Consider the following 9,587-nt stretch of genomic DNA (forward strand, 5'->3'; position numbering starts at 1 on the left):
GGTTTCAAAAGTCCTAGCCAACTGTACCCCAGCTTTCTCTCTGACTGTAACTTGCCCATCAGAGATGAATTCTCAGCTACTGCAGCAGCACCATACCTGCCTGCCTGCTGCCATGCTTTCCACCTTGATGATCTATGACTAACCATCTGAAACTGTAAGTAAGCCTCCAATTAGATGCCTCCTTTTATAAGTTGCCCTTGGTCATGGTGTCTTTTTACAGCATTAGGACAATAAATAAGACAATATGAAAAATACATTTTTATTTGTGCATATGAATATATTCAATGATATAATGTTTTTTGATTATTTGGAGAATTATGCAAATTTGTAAATATATTCTATATTACCATTAATATACTAGAAGTTAATATGATAAAATGCAAACATAAATTATTTCTAGATAGTAATATAGAATAATTTATGTTTTGTTCTCTGTATTTTATATATTTCTTACTACTTCCTCCCTAAAATGTGCATTCTGATAATTTATTCTAAATATTTAAAATTTAACTATTAGTAAGATCCCCATAAACTCAAGATTTATAAATATTTTGGCTAACAATTAATTAAAACCAATTTTCATCATATAAAAATGCATTGCACTGTCAGAACTAGCCAACCTGTCAAACAGCACCTGAATAGGGGAGTTAGGATTAAGAAAGAGACTGGAGACAGAAGATAGAATCGGGAGGGCTCTCAGTGAATACTGCGGCAACCCTGAATTTATTACAACATAGCCTTTTTAGACCCAAAGAAAGGTGGCAAAAAAGACTTCCTTACCATGGTTCAACGAACAAACAAGCATAAACACCTCCTTAATTCTCAAAACTTCTAGTAACCATGACTTTGGCCAATCATCCTGTTATTTGGCCTTGGGGAGCAAAAACAATCTTGAACTCTCTGACCTTAAGTCAAGATGGAGTGAAGCCATGAGCTGGAGTCACTGTGGGCTCCCACATTGCACTGATAAAAGAATGACATGATTATAAGTTTCAGGAATGCATTATTCATCTACAGTGAGAATGTTTTTGAAATATAGAAGGCCTCTTTTACTTTTATTCAGTTTTGTTTTGTTTTGTTTGCAATGCTGAGTAGCAAACCACTGGCCTGTCAAGATACTAGGCAAGTACTCCACCATTGAGTTACATCCTCACCATAGAGACTCTTTGCTCTTAGCAGAAAATCCACATATATATGTTAAAGGCTTTCCATACTTATATTTTATTGTACTTTAGAGTTACACAATATTAATATCTAAAATGGATATTTTTGTTGAGTATATACTTTACTCCATAAGACTGGAAGCTTCCTATCATCAGAGGACTCAGATTTAAGGAGCCTTTTAGTACTCTAACTAATTCAAAAAATAAGGTCTCTTGAAGGTAATACAATATTTAATTTCAGAACATAAATCTATTTGAGGACAGTTTTGCAATTTTAAACTAATTAACACCAGCTAAATATCCATATACAACGAATAAAATGAAGTGTTAGCTTTTTCATTAAAGGTTTTGAATGTTGTACCACATGGTTTAATTTGTGGATTTCAAATGAAATTGGCATTCCTCGAAGGTTCTAAGGTAGTACTAATTTGTAACTCTTTTCAGGCTAAATAAAAGTCATCTCCTACACCTTGTAGAGAATAATCAAAACCAAACTACCTGACATTTCCACTTAGTCCAAAGAACAGACTGAAAATACTGAATTGTCAACAAAGCTTTGATGTAAATCAGTAATCACAAGAGAGCTGAGGAAGAACATAATGGAACCATCAACTCATCAAAGGGAATCTTTCTTCTTTTAAAGAAAAAATATGTTCTGCCATGCATCTTCCAAATTAAGTGATCCTTTGCCTTATTACTTTAAGATAAGTTTATTCATCAATCAGTATCAAGACAACCATCACCAAAACGCATTGATTTTGAATGATTAGACAGAATTAAAACATGTAAGTGACAAATAAAATATTACTCTTCTAGTAAGGTTTTGTTTTCAATGTTTTAAAGTAATATTTAAGTTCATCATTATCTCCAGTGAATCAAAAGTAAAAGAAAAGGGGGAAAAATCTAGTATACTCTTAAAGTCATTTTCTTGGAAAAACTAAAAGCTTACTTTATCTCTTTTTAAAAAAAGCTACTTCTAATAGACAAAATGTACACATGTTTTCTTAACAATATGTGATCTTCAACAAAGCAGCACAGAGATCACTGTAGAGCTTGCTAGAAAATTCAGATGCTTGGGTTTCAACTCTGACTACCAGAACCAGAATTTGCCCTAAAAGTGTCTTAAACATTATACACAGAGACAGGACTCCAATTTGAGAAACTCTAAAGTTTTCCAAAGCAATAACAAATTTTACTGGTTTTGCTCAAGCCAGTGCAGACTAAAGCATGGGCAAACAGCAACTGGTGAAGATGTTTCACTTTGCATATACTCTTTCCCATTATTTTACCTATGTTCTTGGTGTTTTTGAAACTGATAATTGTAGCTATTTTTTTTTTTAGTTAGAAGGAAAAAAACTCAATGTTTTGCCCAACTCTTCACACAATCAAGATAGTTTTCTGCCTTAAAGATACTGTGTCAGACAAAGCATGGGGGCACACATCTTTAATCTCAGTAGAGGGAGAGGTAGGTGGATTACTAAGAGTTCAAGGCCAGGCTGGTCTGTATAGCTTATTCTATGCCTGCCATGAGGCTACTCAGCTAGAGAGATCTTGTCTCAACAAACCAATCAATCTAACAAACAAACTGTTTCATCAAGGTGTATTCAGATGCAAATAATGAAATCCCCTTAAGAGTGGCTGAACAATAGGAAAAAAACATAATCTCCCTCTCACTCCCCTCCTTCTCTCCCTCCTTCCATCTCTCGCCCCTTTTCCCCTCCTCCACCAGCCAAAAATGGTCTCAATTTTCTTAATCCTATGAAATAAACCACAGTCATAATAAATGCAATAAAACTACACAAAACCAATCATAATATTGTTTAAAGACCAGGCTATATATGATAAAAACTGTAACTAGCAAAGGGCACAAAAAAAATTCCAGGATAGTGGTTGCAACTGGGGAAAAGGCAACAGAACCAAATGCATTATGATAGCATTTTAGTAAATAGAAATAATTTTATTATTCTTTAATTTCTTATGTACAAAAATTTACAATATATGATATACCCCACAATAAAGAGAAAATCAGTTAATAAAATTCATCCATTCCTCTTCTGTTATTTATGACAACATAAGCCATTGCTTTCATTTTTTTTCTTCTAATACTGGGAATTGATCTGGGTCCACATGTAAGCTGAGCAAGTTCCCTTTTTCTTAAACTATACCTTACTTGAAGAGCAAGCCCTCTACCATAAAATTGTATCTCTGGCCTTCTTCTCCTCATCATCCTCCTTCTTCTCCCTAACTAGACAGTGACCTCTACAATGTTAAGGGTCAGTTTTGACCATTACTGCCCACTCATCTCTTCTTACATCCATTCCTTGGCAAGTGGCAGTTCACCAAGATCTCTGATCTTGTATTCTGATAAAAAGCAATGTGACTTGATGCTTCTTCCTGCATAGTTGTGTTTGAAAAAAAGTTGCTAAAAGGATAGACATTAGTCCTGGCTCATTGAATCCAGGTGACATCCTCCTTATGAATGATCTAGTGTCCAGCTGGGAGTAAAGAAAATTTCTAGCACATTTGACTTCAGTCTATAGTTTCCTTGAGTCAAAATGTGGTTCCTAGCCCATATTTTTCTTTTTCTAATAATGTTCTCTCTGAGTTTGGCCAAAGAATGTCTAGATTACCAGCCCAGGTATGCTGAGATTACTAACATAACAGCCATACTGTGATGAAATATGGGATCAAGCATACAGTTGATAGGGCAGAGAATGACATAGCCAAGACTGAGGTTTTCCAGAAAGCCCAAAATAAGTTTGAGCCTGCAAGGGTTTGACTTCTTTACTTGACAGCACTGAGCACATTCATAATTGTATGTAATTTTGTTTTCTATACCAGATACAAGATAACTTCTGTAGTTGGAAGCTTTCCTGTGTCCTCACCAGCTGGTGGTTGGGACAAATCTCTCTCACTCACAACCCCCAAGTAAGCACACAGAGGCTTACATTAATTACAACTGCTTGGCCATTAGCTCAGGCTTATTACTAACTAATTCTTACACTTAATTTAACTCATAACTCTTATCTATGTTTAGCCACACAGCTTAGTATCTTTTCTCAGTTCGTCCTTGTCATCTTGCTTCCTCTGTGTCTGGCTGGTGACTTCTGACTCAGCCTTCCTCTTCCCAGAATTCTCCTTGTCTGCTTATCCCTCCTATACTTCCTGCCTGGCTACTGGCCAATCAGCATTTTATTTATCAACCAATCAGCAACACACATTCACAGCATACAGAACAACATTCCAAATTTCATATGTTCCTGAATCACTAATGTACATTAAAGGGTATGACCAAGGGTACATATAAAGGAGTGGGAGGTCCAACCTACATGAAGCACTTTTAGAAATCTTACTCCTTGAAACACCAATTGGTTGTTATTTTACTCTTCACCATGCCCTACTCTAGTCAGAGTTTTCCTGTCTAGCAGTCACTCTCAAATAATCACTCTGAGGCTTATATTAATTACAAATACTTGGCCAATAGCTCAGACTTGTTACTAACTCTTACATTTAAATTAGCCCATATTTCTTACCTATGCTTTGTCACATGGCTCAATATCTTTTCTCAGTAAGGTATGCCCATCTTGCTTCTCTCCTTATGTCTCCACTGACTCTGCTCTTACTCATCCCATCATTCTCAGTTTGGCTTTCCCACCTAACATTATCCTGTTCAGCTATTGGCCAGTCAGCTTGTTTATTAAACCAATCATAGTGACAAATATTCACATAGTATAGAGAAGGATTATTTGACAGCACCACCAACAGGTCCTTGCCTCTGGATAGTGGAAACATGTGAGGTTGATGCTTTTCTTTTCCTGGGATGTCTTTTATCCTTCACTTACCTGCCAAATTTATTTCAATGTTTGCTGAGTTACTTGATACTAAATTATCTTTAGCACCATTAGAAAACCTTATTGACCATCCTCTTTAAGGGCCCCATGACTAACATGCTACTATGTAGGCCTGTCTGCTCCTAGACTAACACAGGTCCTTAAACATAGGTGTCAGACCTAACATCTTTCTGTGGCCACCACTTGACATAAGATTTGGCCTAAGATAACAACAATAGAAGTAACCATCTTTTGTGATAGAGATCCACTTATAAGGCAGAATTCTAGTTGAGATGTTGGGTTTGCCACTTGATGGCTTGGCCAAGTTCCATTCCCACTGTTATCTTGTTGTCCAATAAAATGGTCTGTGGACACCATCAATGTAGTTCTAAATTATGTGGATAAGTTGACTTCAAGAGAAGTAGGGTATCATTGGCTCTGAATGGTTCTCACCCTGTGGGCTGCAACAACTTTGGGGATCAAATGTCCCTTTCACAGGGGTTGCACATCAGATATTTACATTGGGATTCTTACCAGTAACAAAATTACAGTTATGAAGTAACAATGAAAATAATTTCTTGATCAGGAGTCACTACAGCATGAGAAACTGTATTAAAGAGGGGCAGAATTAGGAAGGTTGAGAAACACCAAGGTACATGGATTATGTAAGAGGAGAAATAACACTGGAATGTAGCTAGAGTTTTACTGCCTGGCCCACAGTCAGGACAAATCTCTCTCACCTGCCAGACCCACAGCCGCTCAGACCCGACCAAGTAAACACAGAGACTTATATTGGTTACAAACTGTATGGCCGTGGCAGGCTTCTTGCTAACTGTTCTTACAGCTTAAATTAATCCATTTCTATAAATCTATACCTTGCCATGTGGCTCATGGCTTACTGGCATCTTCACATGCTGTTTGTCATCTTGGCAGCTGGCAGTGTCTCTCTGACTCAGCCTTCCACTTCCCACCTTTATTCTCCTCCTTGTCCTGCCTATACTTCCTGCCTGGCCACTGGCCAATCAGTGATTTATTTATTGACCGATCACCAACATACTTGACATACAGACCATCCCACAACACTTCCCCCCCTTTTTTTTTCAAAAAGGAAGGTTTTAACCTTAACAAAGTAAAATTACATATAATTTGGGAATTTGGGCGTAGCTTCTCTTACTACTTCCTGCTGGAGGGGGGCGCTGTCTCTTATGGGGACACAAAGAAAATTTTAGGATTATGGAATAGTGCATGAGGCTGTATTGTCTGAGCCAGTTGCCTTCAAACCATTCTGGATGTTGGATCATCTGGGCCATGGTGTCATTGGAGACCTTTCAGAGGGTCTTGGCTGGTCAAACCTGATGTATCTTAATCTGGAACAAATCCATAGCCTCTGGTTTTCTGTGGGAACAAAAGCAGAGTCTCCTTTCCAAAGCAACACATCCTTACATCCAAATTTTGAAGTCAAGGTATCTTTAAAATATACATATTGGTTTAACTCAACATCTTTTACGATCAAATGTTTTTCTGCAATTAAAAATCCCAAAGACGGCCGGGCGGTGGTGGCGCACGCCTTTAATCCCAGCACTCGGGAGGCAGAGGCAGGTGGATCTCTGTGAGTTCGAGGCCAGCCTGGGCTACCAAGTGAGTTCCAGGAAAGGCGCAAAGCTACACAGAGAAACCCTGTCTCAAAAAAAAAAAAAAATCCCAAAGACAACACAATCCAGATTCTCTGTGTAATATTCATCTTCACGTGGCTTATTTTTTATATTAATTTTACTGTCTCTTTAAAGACTTTATTTTTTAAAACTATGTATTTGTTTATATAACTGTATATATCACCTTTTTTGTCTCTTTCAAGCCTATGTATATTTTACACACATTGTAAGCTAATGCATCTGAATCTGTCTTATTGTGAATCTATTGCTTTAAACTGCAGCAGCTGTGGCTGCTGGCTCTGCCCATCTCAGCTTCCCGACATGGTGGTGGTAGTTTACTGCCAGCTCTGGGAGCTATCGTGGGTCTATGCTTTTATCCAAGCAGCGTGTAGCCCAGAAACCTCTTTTTTTGTTATGTACTAGCAAAGGCTAAATCCACCACGCAGCTTAATGTGCCACTTGCAGAGGCTTTATTCCTGCCGTAGGGCAGGTCGAGTGCGCATGCTAGGAACCCGCCAATAGCTGAAACCAGCAGCTGCCGATCATTTGAGAGAGACAATTAGGAAGCTGTATTTTAGCTCTGTTTTAGAATCTTTTCTCAGGTTTTAGGTGGAAACTCTTGCCAACACGTTGGACGTCATTTGTAGCTAAAGTTTTCCTGCCTGACCCACAGTCAGGACAAATCTCTCTCACCTGCCAGACCCATAGCCGCTCAGACCCGACCAAGTAAACACAGAGACTTATATTGGTTACAAACTGTATGGCCATGGCAGGCTTCTTGCTAACTGTTCTTACAGCTTAAATTAATCCATTTCTATAAATCTATACCTTGCCACGTGGCTCATGGCTTACTGGCATCTTCACATGCTGTTTGTCATCTTGGCGGCTGGCAGTGTCTCTCTGACTCAGTCTTCCACTTCCCACCTTTATTCTCCTCCTTGTCCTGCCTATACTTCCTGCCTGGCCACTGGCCAATCAGTGATTTATTTATTGACCAATCACCAACATTCTTGACATACAGACCATCCCACAGCACTGGAATCTTTACTTCTCTATCTTACTCTTTTGTCTTCCTATCCTATCAGCATCCTTGTGGCATCTAGAAAATTGCTTAAAATTAAGAAATAAATACTTTTATATTTTATCAGAGAGGTTCAAACTCAAGGTATTTCAAGCAAGAAAACTAAGCCTCTATAATCTCCTTTTTATTTGCTTTACTCACATTTACTTCCCTTCATTTACATACATTATAAGCTATGATCCATACATGGGAGAGAATAGATGGGATTTTGTCTTCCTTAGTTTCATTTAACATACTTTCCAATCCCATCCATTTTCCTGCAAATTTCTAAATTTATTTTTTTATAGCTGAGTAAAGTACCATATATATATATATATATATATATATATATATATATATATATATATATATATATATATATAATTTTCACTATCCATTCATTTGTTATTGGGTATCTAGGCTGGTACCATTTCTTTGATATTGTGAATAAAATATCAATAAGCATGAATATCTTTATTGTGGGACATGGAGACAATGAATGATATAGCTGAGTGTTATGGAAATTCTATATTTTTTAGAACATACCATACTGGTATAATGTACTATTTTGTACTCCCATGAGCAATAAAGAAGAGTTTCCTTTTAAGGGCTTTGAATATTCCTTAATGGAGATTGAAACTTAATTTGGGTGTTAACATTGCCTCCATTTCTACTTAAACCTACCAAAGAGATGAACTGAGGCAGTAGCATCTGAGTAGAGATGCCAAAAGGTGAGTAAGAGAAGAGTTACCTGAAGGCCATTAACAAGATGATCACAATTTGTATGAGGTTCTAGGAATCCTGAAATCCTCTAATGAGTTATTTGATGTTGCCTGAGATGATTAAATATAATGAACTGTCAGCTGTACTGATCTCATCTATATGGTCAATATCTGCTTTGAACTCATGTGTCATCCACACTCATCAGAAGTGAAAAAATAGTCTATACACAGTATTACAATGACTTCACTAACATTCTGCCTTGATGCTTTAGCAGATAGTAAACAATTCCCCAATACCTTTGGTCCTGAGAAAAGTGTTAAATGACTCTTGAGTTATGGTTCCAATAACTGTGCATTTCAGCACTTCCTGAGGTGATATCCAAATTGGACATTGATCTTCTCATCATTCAGGGAAAACTGCCTTGCAGTCTACCTCTGACTTAACTCCTTCACCTCATCTTCCACATTGGCTGGGAGCCAGCTTCATATTGGAACTAGAAATATCTTAATATGGACAAAGTCCTACATTAGAAAGATCACAAGTTGGCTATGCCTCAGCACTATCATTAGGAGACAAAGCTCTTCTGATAAATTTTCCACAATGATTTTGAATTTAAGCTAGCTCCTTTTCATGCTCATAAATGGCTTCTACTTCCTAACATAATAGTGAACTAACATAAAAAGAGATATTTCAGAGCCCTCTATGTTGGAATCCTCATATGTAACTGACTAACTTAGGGTTATATAGCCAATATAAGGAATTTCTATGACTGGTCTTAGACTAACCATAATATAGATCCAAATCATATTGAGTAATAGGGAAATGATAGAACATTTCTAATATTGATCTTAGTTCTTCGACATCATACTCTTGTATAATCACTATTCTTTTTATTGAGTGTTAGCCAGATCTATTCATTTACTTCTAACAGGTAGTATAACAGATAATATATTATATCTGAGATTGAGGTATAAAATTTAACTGATTTGCAATGTATATTCCTCTGCTTATCTCTTGCTTGCTTACACTAATGGATACTGCTATCACATAGTGTGGTAGTTTTAATGTAATTGGCTCCCAAAATCTCATAGTGAGTAGCACTATCAGGAGGTGTGGCTTTGTTGGAATGGGTATGGTCTTGTTGAAGGAAGTATGCTGC

This window comes from Peromyscus californicus, unplaced genomic scaffold (assembly GCF_007827085.1).
Source record: "Peromyscus californicus insignis strain IS unplaced genomic scaffold, ASM782708v3 Scaffold_10__1_contigs__length_136768540, whole genome shotgun sequence".
Classification (NCBI taxonomy): Eukaryota; Metazoa; Chordata; class Mammalia; order Rodentia; family Cricetidae; genus Peromyscus; species Peromyscus californicus.